Source organism: Mesoplodon densirostris, chromosome 7, assembly GCF_025265405.1.
Source record: "Mesoplodon densirostris isolate mMesDen1 chromosome 7, mMesDen1 primary haplotype, whole genome shotgun sequence".
In the NCBI taxonomy this organism is placed as follows: domain Eukaryota; kingdom Metazoa; phylum Chordata; class Mammalia; order Artiodactyla; family Ziphiidae; genus Mesoplodon; species Mesoplodon densirostris.
The window spans coordinates 49,120,519-49,139,907 of NC_082667.1; the positions used below are offsets into that span (position 1 = coordinate 49,120,519).

The 19,389-nt window shown below is 38.1% G+C and overlaps 1 protein-coding gene across 2 annotated transcripts in view; it reads left to right on the forward strand.

Annotated features, from left to right (window-relative positions):
- DLG2 (discs large MAGUK scaffold protein 2) overlaps positions 1-19,389 on the forward strand; it is a 1,239,088-nt gene that overhangs the window by 282,902 nt on the left and 936,797 nt on the right. The gene's annotated exons all lie outside the window — the stretch shown is intronic.

The window sequence follows — 19,389 nt, forward strand, 5'->3', positions numbered from 1 at the left end:
AGAGGCCTGGGGCGGTCAAGCAGAGTCATTAGCTGTTCAAACAAAATATTTGGTGAAATCATCAATTGATAGTGTCTCAACAGAGGCGTAATATTCCTTTAAATGGCACAGGGTGAAAGCAATTGAGCAGCTGAAATCTTTGCTTCTTCAGGGAGCTCTCTAGTAAACTTGTTGCTACACTGGATTATTTTTATTACTAAAATCTTTGGTTCTGAAGGGGGCATTATAAATCCCCGAGCCTTCCTCCAGCACTTGTGTCCTAGTGTGTGTCCTAGGAGCACATATTTGGGACTCTCAGTAACATTGACCAGACTCCACAGGGGTGCTTGATATCTTCTCAAATCAACAAAGCCATCACTTCAAAAGTGTTTACAATAAGCAAGGATTCTATTTATAATCGGATAGTCCTGGCCATTTAGAGAATGGCTTTGTATTTCTTTTATTCAGCATGACTGGTTGTTTCCAGAGAACCTCTATGTAGATTTACCTCATTAGGTTTCTTTCTCTAAGAAATGAAAAAGGCCTGTAAGTCCTAAGCTGCATAACAAGCTTGCGTCTCTAATTTGCCTTATGCTTTCAGAGGCACTGGCCAAACTGCCATATTTAGGAAATCGGTATCCAATTTGTTAGGTGATGGGGAAACTTCCAAAGAAAACAATATTTTATGAAACTGAGATTTTCCATATTATTTTGAGGATGTGGTCTTTGGTCAAGCATCCTGTCTTAGAGCTTAGACCTACTCTTGAGATGGACCCAGAGGAGGCTTTCCTGGCATGTGGCACAGTCCTTGCTCTCAACTGCAAAGATTCCTTCACTTTAACTTGCTATTTATTCCTTCAGAGTGGGAATGTTGATAAAATGGACAAGAATCCAGTGATAAACCAAGATGATTGTAGTGTGAAAAGAGAAAAAAAACTTCACTGGAGTTCTGACATTAGGGTTGTAGCCTTTCAGAATGTCTAGATCTGAGGATTGTAGAATGTTGACAGACTTGTTATTTAATGGCACTTTTGCTGGAGGAGGAGTAGAGGGAGGCAAGGGTGGGGTAGAATGGATTTCTTTCCTTTTCCATATATTGCAGGTGAAACGATTACAAACCTAATTATCATATAACAACACCATATATCATGAACAGCTGGGTTTTGAGGGTTTTGCTTTGTGTTGTTTTGTTCTGCTTTAAGGAAAGAGACTTGAAAGTGGGTCTTTCATTGGAGCAAATATTTTGAAAAAGCGCCTTCTTATGAAAATTATAGGTTGTATGGATGAGGGGACTGTCAGGGACCACAAATGGCTCTGAAAGCCATTGGAAGATAATGCCTTATGACAAATTAGTATGCAAAGAAAAGTAGAATCTCCCAGTGACACTTAATTCAGGCTTGGGCCTGAATGTGGAGAACACCAGCTCTATGAAATTCAGTGTACAGAACCTAAAAGGATGTTAATCAAGGAACTAACACGGGCTTCTGCTTCTTGAGTGTGGGAAGAAGCTAGTAAGGGGCCTCCAGTATCTCCATTTCATTTCTGTAATGGCCATTGCTTGGAACAAGCAAGAAGAAACCAAATGTGGGGTTAAGGGTTTTTAATACTTTTTATTACTCAGAGATAATACTTTATTTGTGTTACTCAGAGAGTAAGGAAATCAACATTAGAGAACTGAAGTTTTGCTCCCTGAGTGATAAAGACTAAAGGAAAAATTAACTCTAATGCCCTTGCGTTAGCCAGAGGAACTAAGGAGTTAATTTTGAACACTAAATGATGATAACTAACATGAAAATAGCGTCTCAGTTTTTTTCTTTTTTTTTCCATAGACTTTGTATTCACAGCGTTTCTGGAATAAATTAAAAGGTGTGCTGCCTTGAACAATGAACAACAAGGCCCTCAGTCTGTGCTTAGCGAAGGGAAATAGTTTATTTATTCTGAGTACCTCATTTTGTCATATGGCTTATTTAAAACCAGCTCTGTGAATTTTAATATTTGTCTAATGAGTACAGTAATATACTTCAACCGAGAAGGCAGTTAACAAATGATACTGCAAGCTGGATAAATTCCTATAATGTATTACTGTAACAGCAGAGGTCATATAAGTGTACACAGGAAGGGGGATGTAAGGTGCTGCTGACTCTATGTTGTCATGCTTTATTATAAAAAGAAGGAAGATGTATGAAGCAAGATTATTGTTGAGTTTTATTTAGAAAATGACTGGTATACTTAAGTGTGAAAGAACTCTTGATAGCTTCAGAGCAGATTTTAGCATTTGGGGGTATAAATCTGTATCAGAGACAGTGACTGTGATTTTGTTTTAGTACCTTCTATAAATTTGGGCTTCTTTTTGCTATAGGTAGCAAAGTTTATTTTCTCCTATTCTAATTTAAAATAACCTACACCCATCATAGCCCATCAGGCCTACTTTAACATTCAGGTGTGGTTGGGGAAGTATATTCCTCAAGGCTGGGGTTAATTGAAAAGCAATTGGGAATGTGCAAGCCTAAATGCCATCCCTAAACATGCAGTATACCTTATTCATGGTTGCCTGGCCTACTGTTTTACCTCATCTAATGCCAATAGAATTAAATAGCAGCATGGAATGTAGTAATAATAATAATGATAAAACAATCACTACAGTAACAATATTAACGATAGTCCCTGTTCGTGCACACATAATGCTTTAGACCATAGGGTTTCACTTAATCCTCTAAGGTAGAAATTGTTTTTCTTGAGTCCTAGAGAGAAGAGTAACTAGCCCAAGGTCACAGAGTTAGTAGTAAGTATTAATGCTAGGATTGGAAACTGAGTTTATCCAAGCTATTCTAAAAATGACTCTGAGTCTCTAGCCCTCTCTTCCATCCACCTGTCATTCACCTGTCTTAATAAGTCATGAGGCTTACTGAATCAAAGTTACTGATGGTGTAACTCAACCCCCTTATTTCAGATAAGACTGTACCTAAGTTATCTTAAATAGACAGTTGTCTGTCCCGTTATGAAGACTTTACACTCTTTGTCCCCTTTAAATAAGTGTCTCAAGCTATCATCTTGGCACCTATTATTCCTTTTAACTAGCTAGTAATTGTTATATCATAATAACCTAAACAATGACATTTGTATTCATTACTTATCCTATAAAAACCAAAGGTGTCTTTCACCAAAAAAAAAAAAAAAAAAAAAAAAAAACCTAAATGCTTGGCAATTGTAGTTGCACTCTCTTTTTAGAGTAAGTCAAAGATGTTAGCTGATTCATGTTGTCATTGTTCTAAAAAAGAAAAAGCTCTTAACTATTCTTTCATTAAAAAGACAGTATGTGCATACTAACAAATTCTGTGAATGAAATTATTTTAAATGTGATGCTATGAAATCAAGACTGGCTGGAATAGAATACCTTCTATTGCCTGGCTGCAATAGAATACCTTCATTCAAATAATTTTTTTTGACCCTGTGTTCTTTATTCAGAAGTTAGTGTCTTACTTGTTTGCCACATTTCAACTTAAATTGCTCAATTTAATCAGTCTCTAGATTGTATTACTGTAAAAGGGCAGCTTTAAGATAAATTGAACTGCAATTTCTGGTGACATAATCATATGCAAGAGTATAAAACACTTGAAGTTGTGAACCTTCACTTCTGCATCAGCTTCTTTCATTTGTTTTTAATTTTTATATTTATTTATTTTGACTTTAAGCATGTACCATGAAAGTAGATGCATGATGCATTTAGAAAAGACTGGCATCAGTATCCATCATCTAACAGACACAACTGTGGATGAGCTTGGCTGTGATATATATTCTATGAGTGATGTAACTGAGCACAAATATTCTGACATTAGGCAATATTCACCTTGGAGAATTCTTTAAGAACCAACACACTGGTTCTACCCTCCTCCCCATCTAAACCAAACACATTAATTCAACGTAAACCATCATAAGGGGAAATTTAGTAATGTATCTGCTGGCAGTATGGCCAACAAAAGAGAATACTGTCCTGGGTGATCCTGGTAGAGTATAAAGAGCCTTGGGCTTCAAGTGAGGACTTGGAGGGAATTATAATCCTGTTCTTTGCTTTTTAGCCTAAAGCCAGTCATATGCCTTCTCTAGGCCTCAGTTTTCTCTTTGTCAAATAGAAGTAACACCTATACTTCAGTAGAACCCCAGTGTCTCAGGATACACTCCAAACTGCTTACCACGTCTACATGGCCCATCATGATATGGCCTCTGCTTTTCTCTCTGCTCTAAATCAGCATTCTGAACTATTTTCAAATTCCTGAATGTCCCATGCTTTTTCTAGCTTCTAGGATTTTGCTTATCCTGTTGGGCCGACTACTAAACCACAGCCTAGCCATACCCCTAGCTCTAAACTTAGGGGACATTAGCATCACTAGGAAACCTTCCCTGGCCCCTACAAGCCCAGGATGGGTCTTCCATCGGCTCCCACAGCAGCTTGTATGTCAGTTGTAATCATCTTTGTTTCTCATTTCTCATTAGAATGTGGAATCTGTGAAATGAAGGACTATTCAGTCTTTTTCACCATATCTCTGGGGCCTAAAAGAATGCCTGGAATATGGTTGTCTCTCATATCCTATTTCATCAACTCTAGGTTGTCATCAGTTGCAAGATGCACCATTTTTTCATGTGTTACAAAGATAAGTAAAGATTGTCAATGGAACTATATCATCAACTGTAAGGTTGCATTGATTTCAGAGATGTTAAAATGTGAAAAAAAAAGTTTATTTTTAGAATCAATAAAGTATGGCATAGCTGAAAGAATGAATAATGAATGGGTTTATTTTGAGGATTACATAAGTTAATATAAATAAAATGTTTAAAGGTTACACTTGCTTTCAAATCACTTTTATTTCTTTGCAAATCATAATAATAGTTTGCATAGGAAAATATAATAGACAACCCTAAAATATATCATACATTTTGTCCTGTGCTGATCAGACTCAACCAGCATTACATATGCTATTCTGGATTTAGGAAGGTAAATAGATAGAGGGAAAATGAAAATGAAGGTTATAGAAGAAATTATGGCTTAAAAGCCATAATCAAACTGGAGCCATTTAGGTTGCAAAAGAGAAACCTTTAAGAAGGCTTCTGGCTTCTCAGTATATACTTATATGTCTAAATAACAACAACAATGATAGTTAACTTCTGTTGAATTATTTCTATGAACTGAGAACTGTGCTTATACAAGGATCTAGTGAGATCATTACTATTATTATTAATTTTTAGAACAAAAACACATCACCGGTAGGTGACTGGGATTAGACTGGGTGGCTGACTATAGAGCTTAAGCTCTTAATCAATAAGGAATACTCTGTGTGTACACACACATACATACAGAGTACTGCATATTACATAATATACTGTATACATACGTTTACAGTGACCCTAGATATCAAGTTTATTTTTCCCTATGAAAGATAAATGTAAAAAGTGAATTTAAATGTAAAATCTGCAATTGAGCATAGGCATAAGAAGAAATGTCCTGATGTTGAAGATTCTCCAATCCCCGGTGAATGATAGAATCTTCCTATGTCTATTTTTGCCTCATGGTAGATTGAAGAGTAGCCTGACCTGGAGAGAGGGATGGACAGATTGTCCTCTGAGGTCTCTTTCTCAGAGCGTCTGAGTCTTTGAGAGCTCATCAGTCGTGAGCAGCAGCATGACTCAGCACCAGTGTCTGTCTAGCTGTGGTGAAAGAGAGGACAGGTGTTTGTCCACGCTAAATGCAGCCCTTCAGTTCTCCCCTGTCACCTGGCACGTGAATCAAGCAGCAAAATGGACAATAGCACCTGTTCTGAGGTCCCAACGCAGCTGCCCACCTTGGAAGAGCACAAGGACAGCTGTTAGCAGGACAGGGAGGGAGACAGAAGGAAAGGACAGGATCAGAGAAATGGCTAAAATAAAGGAGGGGGAGAGCCGGCTGGAGAGAAAGATAGCAGGTCACAAAACCACTGTAAAATTGTTATTGATAATAGTAATGCCTATTTATTGAGCAGTTTACTCAAGCACTATGACATGCACTTTGCCTGTATCATCTCATTTAATCCGTGCTACAACCATCTAAGATAATCTTGTTATTAGCCCCCATTTTACGATGAAGAAACTGAGGTGTAAGATGTTACAGATTTTGCCCAAGATCATAAGTAGTGGAACCAGCACTCAGGGCTAGGTCTGGTTGAATCCAGAGCCTGTCACCCTAACCACTCAGACCCTGTGCTTTTTAAACCGTTCTTGGATCGGGTGAGATAGTGATGTGGAGAAAGGATCGACCAACACAACAGCCATCTTCTCATCTGCCTGTGCTTCATCTCTGTTGAGTAACTAACTATGTGGCTAGACAGAAGACCTGATTTTTTACTGGGGGGTCCTCCAGGAACCAGATATCCAGATAGTCTACCTTCAGTCCAGTTTACAGAATTTTAATTGTAAATTGTTTTTGTTTGTTTGTTTGTTTTGATTTGTTTTACCCTCAGTATACCTTTAGAATGGTCTTCCTCTACCTGGTATTATTCAGTGGTATTTATTACATGAGGGATGGAGATGTAAGGAAAACTCTCCCATCCAGCAATAGTAGCTCAACCATGATGATCATTGTAGAGATAAATTTAATAATCAAATAATGTACACATCTTATTTGCATATGTATTATGTTTATGGAGTTAATGGAGAAACCATCTCACTTTAAATCATGCCTTGTAGTATTCACTAATAATTTCATTTTAGGTAGTCTTATTTCCCCAAATAAATTATTAAATTGCTAATTAAATTATTAAATCATTATAAATTCTGTCCCACTCAGGATACCTAGTACACAGTAGGCTCTAAATAAACCCTGGTTAAATTATTGACTTGGATGGAGGACTCTGAGCTGCACAGGAACAAGACTGAATTAGGGGTCAGTAGACCTGTATGTTAACTGGCCCTGTCCCAACCATCTGTGCCACCTTGGCTAATGTCTCTTAATCTCTCAGGGCCTGAGTTCTTCATCTGCAGCCAGACTCCTTCCAACTCTAACTTTCTTTGAATTCTAATTCTGATTTGCTGTAAGACTGCGGAGTCCTTAAAGGGGAGGGTTTGATCTCATTCGTCTTCGTAGTCCCAGGACCTAGCACAATGCCCAGCACTAAGCAAAACTAATAAAATTTATGTCAAATGAATGTATACAAGAGGCCTAGGATGTCTTTAACCATTAGCAATAAGAATATAATGGAGAATCTACCTAATTTCAAGGTGGGAGCCAAGTAAGAGATACTCAGGACTTTTCTTTCTTTACTGCCTTGTAAAGAAAAGGGAATATGAGGCATTTTATAGCACTGGGGCTGAAGGCTCTCACCCCTTCCTTTTCCACTCTCCATGCCACAAACACTGGAGTGAAACCAGCAGAATACCAGAGTCCTCTTCAACCACCAGCAATGATATGTCAAACTGTAAGATTTTCCAGCTGCTTTGTCCCACATGCCAAAAGATTACAGGTTTACGTTTGAGCATGAAATATTTATTTCTTGTACTTTCTTAATCTGAAAACTCTAGTTACGTAGAAAATCCTCACCTCATTTGCTGTGGACTGAATTGTGCCTTCCCCATTCATATTTTAGAGCCCTAACCCCCAGTGTGATTGTGGAGATGTGGAGAAAAGGCTTTTAGGAGATAATTAAGGTTAAATGAGATTATAATAGTGAGGTCTTAATCTAATAGGATTAGTGGCCTTAAAAGAGGAAAGAGATCTCTCTCTCTCTCTCTCTGTCTCTCTCTCTCTGCCATGTGAGGACATAGCAAAATGTTGGCCATCCACAAGGCAGAAAGAGCTCTCTTACCAGAAATCAAACCCTGCCAGACCTTGATCTTGAATGTCCCATCCTCCAGAATTGTGAGGAAGTGTACTTCTGTTGTTTAAGCCACCCAGTCTATGGTATTTTGTTATGGCAGCCTGAGCAGACTAATATACCATGATGCCATGATGGCCTTACATGGTGATGTTCAATGATTTTCTAGTGCCCAGGGTCAAGGTCTCATTGCTAGGGAGAAATATGTAACCAGTTGAGTGTCCTTTTTAATCCAAAGCATGTAAATTCTAATAAATGCACAGCCTCTGCAGTGTCAATATCTTCTAGGAAGGGTTATTAAAATTAGTAATATAGTAGGAAAAAGTGACGATGTAGAAGGTAAAGGGAATGAATGAGCTGCTTTTAGAGGATCACTGTGCTTGTCTTCATATTCTGTGGTCTAACCAAGAAAGCAACATATTTTATCAGATTTACTAACTGTTCAACCAACAAATTTGATAAAATATGAAAATAAAGTAAAACTCATCAAATACTATCCTTCCTTTCTACATCTCCTTGTTGCTCTAGGTTACTCTGACTTATAAACAGAATTGGTTTGCTTTTCATACCATCAACTCCACAATTCCTCAAAATGGGAGAATGTTTCTACTATGAGGAGGGCTTCTGACTTTTCACCAGAGTTTACAGCAAGGTATGATGAAAGGGATACTGTCCAGGTTAGGAAGTCAGTGTCCATGGTGTTCATGACTGTAGCACTATTGAACTATGTTATTTCACATGAGAAGTTTTGGTGAATCCCTAGCACAGGAAGGGTGGAAACTGATGTCCTGTGGGAGAGGAAAAATTGTGTTGGAGGTGGGAGATTTGGAGGGGGTTGTACTCGGGAAGGTATAAGAGAATAAGAAAAATATATTTATTCTTCTCTGAACACCATCCTGACCTAGGACTTATTTTCATTGTTTTCTAAGCTCTTTGGATAGGGTCTTTGTCATCTTGATTGACCCCTTTCCTTCATACATTTTGTGAATCCTCTTGTTGGCACATCCACGAACAACGGGATGCAGTGAAAGACTACAGACTCAAGTTTGAGTTTGACTCAACACCTCACTGATTGGACGACCTTGAGCAAATGAATGAATCTTTTTAATTATTAGTGTTCTCATACATTAAAAATAGTGATAACCATCCTTGCATGGTTTTCTGATTCAATTAAAAACTGCATGTAAAGTATCTGGTCCATTGTGAAACACTTGATGTTTCCTTCCCTCCCTCCTCCCTCCCTTGCTTCCTTCCCTTCCTTCCTTTCTTCCTTCATTCCTCCTTCCCTTCTCTCCTCCCTCCTTCCCTTCCTCTCTCTCCTTTCCTTCCTTCCATTCATTTTAATACTCTGCATAGTTCCAGAAAGGATGCAAAGCAACTTTTGATATCTTCTTCATTAATTATTCCTTTTACTCTACTACTTCCTTTCAGAATGGACTTGCCCTCCCATCCTGGTTTTATAGAGTGAGGAGATTATATCTCTGCTGCTAATTAAAGGGGGAAAAATTACTGAGAACATTTTAAGTAAAAATTGTCAGTATGCTGACTATGAGGAAATTCTAGATTTTCATTTGCTTTTTAATACATGAATACTAGGTCATCCTTATAAAAAGCACATTCTCTGTTTGGTGAATGTCAATCAAGGCATATTACTTCTCATTTGAAATGAAGGGATATGTATGGAATGACTCAAGGTGCTCATTTCCCAGCTGGTGACTGCATCACATCAACTTTATAGTTTGATTTCAGGTCTTGGGGGAAAAAGGGGAGAGGAAGAGCTTCATGCAGTGTTACACTGAATTTCATAACCTGAATGAACCTTCCTTTCATAAATGATAACTGTAACATTAATGACCACTTAATGAGTCCTTACTATGGGCGAGTCACTATTCTAAGATTTTACGTGTTCTAACTCACCTAACCCTCACAATGATCCTATAGGCTAAATACTATTATATCCATATTTTTACAGATGAGGCACAAAAAGGTCAATTAATGTGCCCAGAGACACAAAATTAGCATGTTCTGGAACCAGGATATGAACCCAAGCACCCTGGATCTGAGTCTGCATTCTTAAGCACGGCACCGCGTTATTTCCCATGTCTTTCTGATGAGCAAACTGAGTCTCTAGGCAACATGAGGTTTGGGAAGTTTCTTGCCCAGTGTAAATCATTGGCAGCCAAACTTTTGAGACTTGAACTCAGATCTTCTGAATGCCAGTCTATCCCTTCTTCTGACAAGAGACCTAGTGACTCCACACACCATTGACATGAGTGCCCTTACGTTTATTTCCCATGATCAAATCTCAAGGAGTTTCAAGCATTACCCTTGTAGTCCGAGGTAAACAGCCGCCGATAGGTTCCTTCCATTTCACCAAAAGTATTATCGGTTGTATTCATAATATTGGATGGTGGTATTAATAACCTATGGTGATATTTTCAGTAAATAACTGATCCAAATTCATCTTGACTTATGAGCCCTGCTTCCATTAAAAAAAAAAAAGTCATCCAACAGGGAGGCATTTGGAAAAACAATTCCACACCAGTGGTTGCATTAATTGCTGCTTTAGATGTTCCTGCTGTGAATTGAATGGAGACACTTTGGATCTATTTCTTAGAAATAACCACCTTTATTACCTCAGCTCTAGGATGCACAGTTTTGAGATTTTTAGAGGAAAATATCTTCACTAATCTGTTTCTGTTTTCCATTTTCATTCCATAAGTAATCCTTTTCATTGTTATCACCATTTTTAATGTTCTCAGATTTAATTTATGGAAGGTATGGGATGTTATAGGACATTTTTGCCTCTTGCTCTCTCAGCATACAGCATTCTGTTAACTCCCCAAGTGTAACATTTTGAATATCATGTTTAATTCAAATATGCTCCATTATTTTATTAAAATTGTATTTTTCCCCTTGCATATCTCTAGAATTTGCAAGAGCTTTATGGAAATGGTGTGATACACAATAGGAATTTCTTTTAGTATCCGTCATTTCTCCAGTATTTTGAGAAAAACAGGATGAAATGTAGCATAATGAAATGGTGCTTGTTGGCAGTTATGAACTACACTATGCCTTTTAGAAAACAAATTTGAATACATTTAAGATTAATTTATGCTTTTTCTCTCCTGGTTTCCTAAAATTCACCTATCTGGTTGTCCTCAACAGATTCCAAGTCATATTTTTTCATGTCTCCAGATTGACCCCAGGTTGGCCCCAGAAGAATAAAATTCAAGTAAATGAGTTATCTGTGGCCTTTTAAGGCAATTAACAATTCACAATGCTTATTTGTCTCTTGGTATTGAACAAAGACTTACTTGCACCTTACTATGACTGATACTATGCTGGGATTTATGAAGGATGCAGAAATGATCAAGCCATGGTCTCTATGCTGAGGAAGTTCAGGTATAGGTTTGGAAAAAATGAAATATATACAATTAAAACAAACTCTTAGGTCTGCTTTAGCAGTATAAATAACACATTTATTTCTTCTGCCTTGCCAAACCCTGGGTGTTTTTTGCTGAATCATAGCATTCTAGAGATGTGGGATCTAGAATGTGCCTAGATTGTAAATCTATCTGTGCCTGATTGTAAACCACCTGGCATATATCTCATTCACAGAGCCCTGTTTTCCAAGATTAGAATAAAACACACCTGGTCTGATTATGCTCTTAGGTAGCACATGTGGACATGCATAGTGTCCTAGGGAAAAAAAAATCTTAAAGAAACTCTTCTTATTTTTAATATTTATCTTAAGATATTTTGGGACAGAAGCATGGAGTATTTAAGGACACAATTTCTGGATCCAGACTTCCTGGGTTCAAGTCCCAGCATTGCTACTAGCTGTGGGACTTTCAGTAAGTTATTTAAACTTGCTGTGCTTCAGTTTTCTCATCTATAAAGTGAGAGTAATAGGACCTCTCTCATAGGGTTGTTATGGGGACTGAGGAAATATTTGTGATGTAAAGGCATTACAATTAGGTGCTTTTAAATACATACTATGAGAGAGGTCATTTTTTTTAAAGAGATCTTTGGTTGAGTGCAGTTCTGTGGAACCTTTCAAATGAGTAGCCAATTCTTCCATCCCATGTTCAGACTTGCAGTACAGCCACTTTGAACTGCTTCATAATCACGTGCTCCACAACATCAGCACAGATGGGCAAGCAAAGCACTGCCCCAGTACAACAACCCTGAGCTTTACTGAGCTTTTTGGAAGGTGACTCTTATCTGCAGCCCTAATGTAAGCAGTTGATCTCACCAGAGATGCTAGGATTACTGCCATTTGGTTGTTGAGTCATTAATTTGAAAAACATCTACCCAAGAGTGTCTGCCTTGATATCTACCCAAGAGAACATCCTCTGAGGATGTAGGGCAAAGGCCTCTAATTAGTATAATGAACTTCTGTCTTCCCAAAGCACCAGCTCTGCTTTTGGAAAGGAATCAACATCCATCATCACTATTTGTTGCTCAGTGATATAGATACTTCCATGTGTTTCTGTGCTCTTAGGAGCTGTTCAACGGATATGAGAACATTCAAATACTGGAGACAGCTTACTTTTTATTTCTAATTAACATTTTATGTTCTAGAATATGTGTTGCCTCTTTTTCCGTATCCTACCTATTTCTAATTTATACAATGTTATCGCTGATTAAGCAATAGCATGTCTTTCTGAAATAGAACTATTTTCTTTAAAGAAACTGAACATTAACTTTGAGTACTTGACAGAAAAAATTTTTAACAATCCATAAATTTATTCATCTGATATGTGCCTTACCATACGCCAGGAAGCTGGGGTGTGATGGTGAATACAGCCTATTCAGTACTCAAGGAATACATTGTGTAGTGGATGTGGAAGACAATACTCCAACTTGAGTGTAGTCTATTTTTGATAGTCTATTTGTCTATTGTGACAAAATATACATAACATGAAATTTACCATTTTAACCACTTTTAAGTTTACAGTTTGTGCCATTAAGTACATTTACAATGTTGTGCAACTATCACCACTATCCATTTCCAGAACTTCTATCATCCCAAACAGAAACTCTCTACCCATCCTGATAGTCTAAATGTAAAAACTTTCAGACTTTCCCTATTTGACCTTCCTAAAAATCTACTGATTAATTGAAAATAGTTCCATTTACCTGTCAAGGCTATTCTAAGAATGTTTCAGAGATACTTACAAATGTCTGAACTTCCATTATTTCTTTGATAAGATTTTATAACATTTGAAGTAATGATATTAAGCATTTTGTTACAAGTAATGTAATTTAGCTGAGTACCTTTAGCTTTACTAAGATTAGCAATTAAATATTTAGCTGTGTAGTAAATTAGCTATGCCACGTGATCATTGGAAAATGGGTGCTCCATTTACTGCAGCATAAATGTTTTACAAGGTATTGTAATGTAAGTAGTAAATTAATAATAACAATTTAGGTTTCAGCTAATTAAAATCTTCCTTAGCATTTATTAACTTGAGAGTCTGAAGTAAAACAACTATGACAGTGATAATAACTGTTGCGATGGTTTAGCTGCACCAACCAAGGATAAAATAGGGAAAATAGAATATGTGTGACTAGTTGTAAAGATAAAAAGTCAGTTTCCAACTGTCTTCTTTATGAATTTTGATTGGCAAATCTAAACCAGGATTAAGTATTCATTGGGGAGAGAGACTTTCTCGTCAACTTCATACCCTTATTCAGTCAAAACATTTTTTAATTTTTATTTATTTATTTTTTTTGCGGTACACGGGCCTCTCACTTTTGTGGCCTCTCCTGTTGTGGAGCACAGGCTCCGGACGTGCAGGCTCTGCGGCCATGGCTCACGGGCCCAGCTGCTCCGCAGCATGTGGGATCTTCCCAGGCCGGGGCACGAACCCGTATCCCCTGCATCAGCAGGTGAACTCTCAACCACTGTGCCACCAGGGAAACCCCAGTCAAAACATTTTTAATGAGAATTGACACAATTGCAATAGCAAACAGTCAATTAAATAAATTTTAAAGAGCATAATGAATGTGCCCAGAATTGAGCTAAGTTACTGAAACAGCATAATCAGACATGAAGAACCCAGTTCATAATCATAGATTATTATGCCTAGAAGTTATTATAATACTAATAGCTAATAATAATAATATTAGTAATATATAACAAGACTTTTTGCAGATGAAGAAATTGAGGCCCAGAAATATTTGGCTTTACATATCCAATATTTGTCTTCATAACTCAGCTCAGTCATAACCTAAGGCTTTATTTCATATAATGGGAACTATATGTAAGGACAATGTGAAAACATGCCAAGGAAGATATGGCTGTGCATCGTCACTCCATCTTTAGTTTATTTGGGAAAACACTGTGGTTTGGTTGAGGAAGCAACAGCTTTAGAGTCTGAAAGACCTGCACTTGAATCAGCTTTGCCTTTTACTACTAGCTGGCAAAGTTATTTAACTTCTCTGAGGCTCAGTTTTTCCATCTGTAAAATAGAGTTAAAAGTGGCAACTCACTAGCATAGCCGTGCTGTCGATAGTAGATGTTCAAAAGTCAATTTATTCACTCAAATAGTAATTGGAATTCTTAATAAATGCCTAATATATTCTCAGTTAAGGATATAAAAATAAAATAGAAATAAACTACCAAAGTATCCTCCTCAAGTTCTCTGAAGAGTTCAGGCAAGTGAGGAAGAGAGTTATGTATATAGACTACCATATAGCATGACAGCCAAAATCTATTCATCAAATTGTGCAATAAGAGAAATACTGTAGAATCAACTTGATTTGGAGGCATAAAGGGAGAAGCGGAGATGAATGAAGAGACCTCAGAGAGGGGAATGATGCTTAGGAAGAGTCTAACAGGATGAGAAGGATTTTGCCAAGCAGCTGAGGTGAGGGAAGTCATTCTGAGCAGAGAAAACAGCTTGAGCAAAGCACAGGTTCCTCAAAGAGCATAGCCTTTTCATGGAACAGCAGGAGGTTCATCGTGGCCTGAGCTCAGAGTGCACATGGGTGAGTGGGAAGAAGAGACTCTGGAAAGGTCGAATGGGGCCAGATGGTAAAAGGCTTGGCTTGCTAAGAAGTTTGTATTTTATTTGATGAGGGATGGATCACCAGTGTCACTGAAGGGTTTTAAGAAATGAGGATGGTAGGAGGGGGGCAAGATTGAGGGGGGAGCTGTAGTGGGGAAGGGAGGGAGAGGAGGGATGGAGAGAGAGGGAGGGAATCAGATTCAGACTTTAGGAAAACTGATCTAGTGGCAGTATGAAGAATATATTAGAGGTGAGCAAGAGTAGAGGCAAGGTGACACTTCAGGTGACTGTTGCAGTATTCTCAAACTTCAGCATGCATCAGAATCACCTGGAGGTCTTGTTAAACCACAGATTACTGAGCTCTATTCTCAGAGTTTTGGATTCAGTATGTCTGGAATGAGGAACAAGAATTTGAATTCTTAACAAGACCCTATTCTGAGGATCACGTCCATAGCAATGATAAGGGGCTAACCAGCACCTGTACTGCAGCAGTGAAATAGAAGTTGTGAATGAAATTGTCAGAGGTTGTGAATGAAATTGTCAGGGCCTCATTGATTAGAAGTACCCTTATGATACATTTTTGCATGCTGAGATTTTGCTCGGCTAGTATTTCTTTGCCTGAGGCATTTGATAATGCTGGAGGGTATTAGGTGAAATAAAGTACACCAGCTGTTGCCTACCAGGGTCAGAGTGTATCAAAGAAACCTGGGGCCCTCAGTGAATGTTAATGCAGGAAACTGACCTTGGGAATTTCTTAAATTCCTTTCTTGTGGTGGTTGTTAAATGAAGAAGTCAATTCGGATTGCAGAGAAGAAATGTTTCCCTAGTCACAGGGCTGGTTATCTAAGGAGATGGGTCTCTGATGCAAGGCGCTGCTGTGGAAGAGACTTGCATTCTGATCTGTCCACATTCCCTGTGCTTTCAGCTGTATTATGGTCAAAGGGAAACAAATCTGGCTGGGTTTTTTTTTTAAATTATTTATTTAATTTATTTACTTTTGGCTGCATTGGGTCTTCATTGCTTCGCACGGGCTTTCTCTAGTTGCGGCGAGCGGGGGCTACTCTTCGTTGCAGTGCACAGGCTTCTCATTGCGGTGGTTTTTCTTGTAGCGGAGCACAGGCTCTAGGCATGCGGGCTTCAGTAGTTGTGGTTCTCGGGTTCTAGAGCACAGGCTCAGTAGTTGCGGCACACTGACTTGGTTGCTCAGTGGCATGTGGGATCTTCCCGGACCAGGGCTCAAACCCGTGTCCCCTGCATTGGCAGGCGGATTCTTAACTACTGCGCCACCAGGGAAGCCCAATCTGGCTGTTTTTATGTTGTTTCACTATTCCAATTTTTTAAGTAAGCATATACTTTAATAAGAAGGTTTGTATGATCCTTGACTCTTGGTCAGATAAGATTTTTGTTTATTTGGTGCATGTGTTTGTTTTTAATCCGAACATGATCTCTCTAATGATCTTTTATTGTAACCACGGTTTCTTTTTCTTGTAGTCCCATTGTTGTTCTAGGGAAATGGGCTTCATCTGCTGACTGTAGGGAAAAGGTTTCAATTGACATCTTTAACTCTGGGTGGTTACCTTGGATTTCAAAGAGGCAGTTGATTCTTCCAGAATGTGAGGGTGTTGCCTGAAAGATCCAAGCATGCTGTGTGTAATAAGGTGGCTGGGGAAAAATTTTGTGCTCTTAATTAGGAATGAGATGAGGTAGTCTTCTGTCAGCAGGAGGCTCAGGACACAGGCCTGTAATTGCAATGAGTATAATGAGATTACCTCACACTTGAGACTTCATGCTCACTAACAGGGGCTCAGAGCCTTCTCTGCAAACCTGCACTAGTGTGGAGTAGAGAGTGTTGTAGTGGGATGTTTTGAAGAGAGAATTGATTGTGTAATTTGGAGGAGTTTTTCCTTCCTCCTTCCTTCTGTGTGCATGTGTGTGTCCACAGTGGAGAAGAAGAGTATACAAATATTTGTGTGTCTCAATTATTGGGCTTCTAATGGAAGGGCTTTTGAGGGTTGTCTTGTATATGAGACAGTATATTCAGGATGCTCTAAATAATGTCCAGAATAAACATATTGTACTTCTGCAAGCACTTGATGTGATTGCCTAATATTGCAGCTCATAAATATTTACTAAGATAAAGTATTATTACATTAGTTAGTGTAAATTTCTCCCAGGTATAGGGATAGATATTGACCAGATATTAAATGCAATGAGTGTTTTGAAAGCATATATAGAACTTTGAATGCATTTTAATTTCAAAATAAGAGCAGGTTTGAGTTAATTAAACACTAGGGATCTTATATGAGCCACCAATTAAGTAATCTCTCCCTCTCTCTGCCTCTGACTCCCTGCCACTTTTCCTGCTCTCTCTCTTTTCCCTCTTCTCCCCTCCCCCCCCCCTTTTTTTTTACTTTATCATCTATTCACAAAACTGTGAGTACATGTTTACTAGGGAATGTGTAAGGCACTGTGACTGCACCAAGATTGATAAGACAGAATTTTTGCCTTCAAGGAGTTTACATTTTAATGTCAGAGGTAGACATGCCACTAATCCACCACAAAGCAGTTTGTATCTCCAGTTAAAAACCAAGAGTTTGGACATACCAAAGAAGAAACAAAGAATACCAGCAAGGCATAGACTATACTTTGCGGAGAATATTGAAAACAAAGTGATCATAAAGAACAAGGGGGATTCTAATAGGCAGAGGAAGGTAGGACAGCATTCCAGGGTGAGAAAACAGAGCAGAGAGCCAGGAGCATTTTAAGGAAACTGAGTGTATTTATTCTGGCTGGAGAGCTCGATATATAGAGAGGGTACTGAGAGTTGCATCTGGGAGGAAGAGTTGGGCCAGATTGGTGAAAGCCTTGAACATATAGTAAGTAGCTAGAATCTAGTTCCATGAATAGAGGAAAACATGGTATAATGAATTCAGAAACCACTTAGACAAAACAATACATTGTTTAATAATGGTTAAAAACACAGGCTGTACCAAGGTTTCAAAGCTAGGCTTTTGTTTATTGCTTAAGTTTGAGAAGGTTATTTAATGTCTCTGTGCCTCAATTCCCTCATCTTTAAAAATAATGATACCTCCTTCATGTGCTTGTTATAGAGACTAAGTTAAATGATGTATATAAAGCCCTTAGTATAGCACCCAGCTATAATTCTTAACCAGTATTGCTGTTTTTCTTTTTCTCCTCTTTTTCCTTTGTCACTTAAGCTAAAAGAATTGTAAGCCCCTATGTCTTCATAGAAGTAGACTAGAAAGTAACAGACATTTTATTCAGGGTCTTTTTGAGCCTTATTATCTGCTAGGGCTTATGGAAAACACTGGTAACACAAAGATGAATAAGAGTCCAACAGGTAAATAAGGAATTGTACTACAATATGGTAGTGCTATAATGCAAATTTTTTATAAAGTGTTTGGAGCATGAACAAATTGATACATTCTAAGAGCTTATAGTCAAAAGAACACATTCACATTATCTTACAATATAGTTATAAGAAACTTGGACATAACCCAACATATTAATGGACAATAAAGAATTTATATTTTGTGTAAACTAAAGGTCTAAATCAGGGTTGAGTGATACCCTAAATGTACAAGTGGAGTGAGGGCTAGGAAAATAGGAAGTCCATTCCCAAATGATACAGGGTGCAAAAAGAAATTCAATTTTATGAGTTTAATCTAGGAAAACTTCCTGGAGGAGGTGGATTTCTAATGCTGCTTAAAACCTGGCAAATGATATATTGACAGATAAGGTAAGAAAAAAACATGTCATGACTTTATGAATTCTGGCACTGTTTTGAAGAAGGCACAGTGTCCCAGTGAGAGGTGAAGAGGTGAGGAATATCTGTAAGACTGTATCTTAAAGAAGACCTGGAAAGACAAAGTTGGAGAGAAAATGGGCATGACTGGGACTGAGGCGTGTGTATGGCACCCTAGTGAATGGCTTTATACTCAAAGAAAGTAATACAGAGTCTGGATTTTCGAAGTGTCTTGGAAGGCAAATAAATGACTGTCCTGGAGAAGGGGGGGAAATGGTGATAATAGACCATCTATGGTAAGGAGAAGGCTGTGAGAGTTTGGGGAACTGATAGACTTCAGTTCACGGGAAAAAGGCAGGGACACTAGCATGTATTAAGCACTTGCTATGAACCAGGCATGATGCTAAATACTGTTTATATTTTATCTCATTTCATTCTCACATTAATTCTGCAGGGCAGATATATTTATCCCTATTTTATAGGCAGGAAAACTGAGGATCAGATGAAACAACTGTATCAAGATCACACAGTCAGTAAGTTAGAATTAAGAAATACAACTAGAATATTTATAATCAGAAACTTTAAATTCAGTATTAAGACAAAACCACACCAATATCCTTCATCCATTCATTCATTCAGTAACTAATCATCCAGCCCTTACTGTGGGCAGGACACTGTGTCACTGTGTTTACCTTCTTGCTCTGCTAACTATGTAATCTTGGAAGAGCCACTATTCTGTGACTATTTTCTAAACTGTTAAATAGACTTGTGTGAGGATTAAATTCTG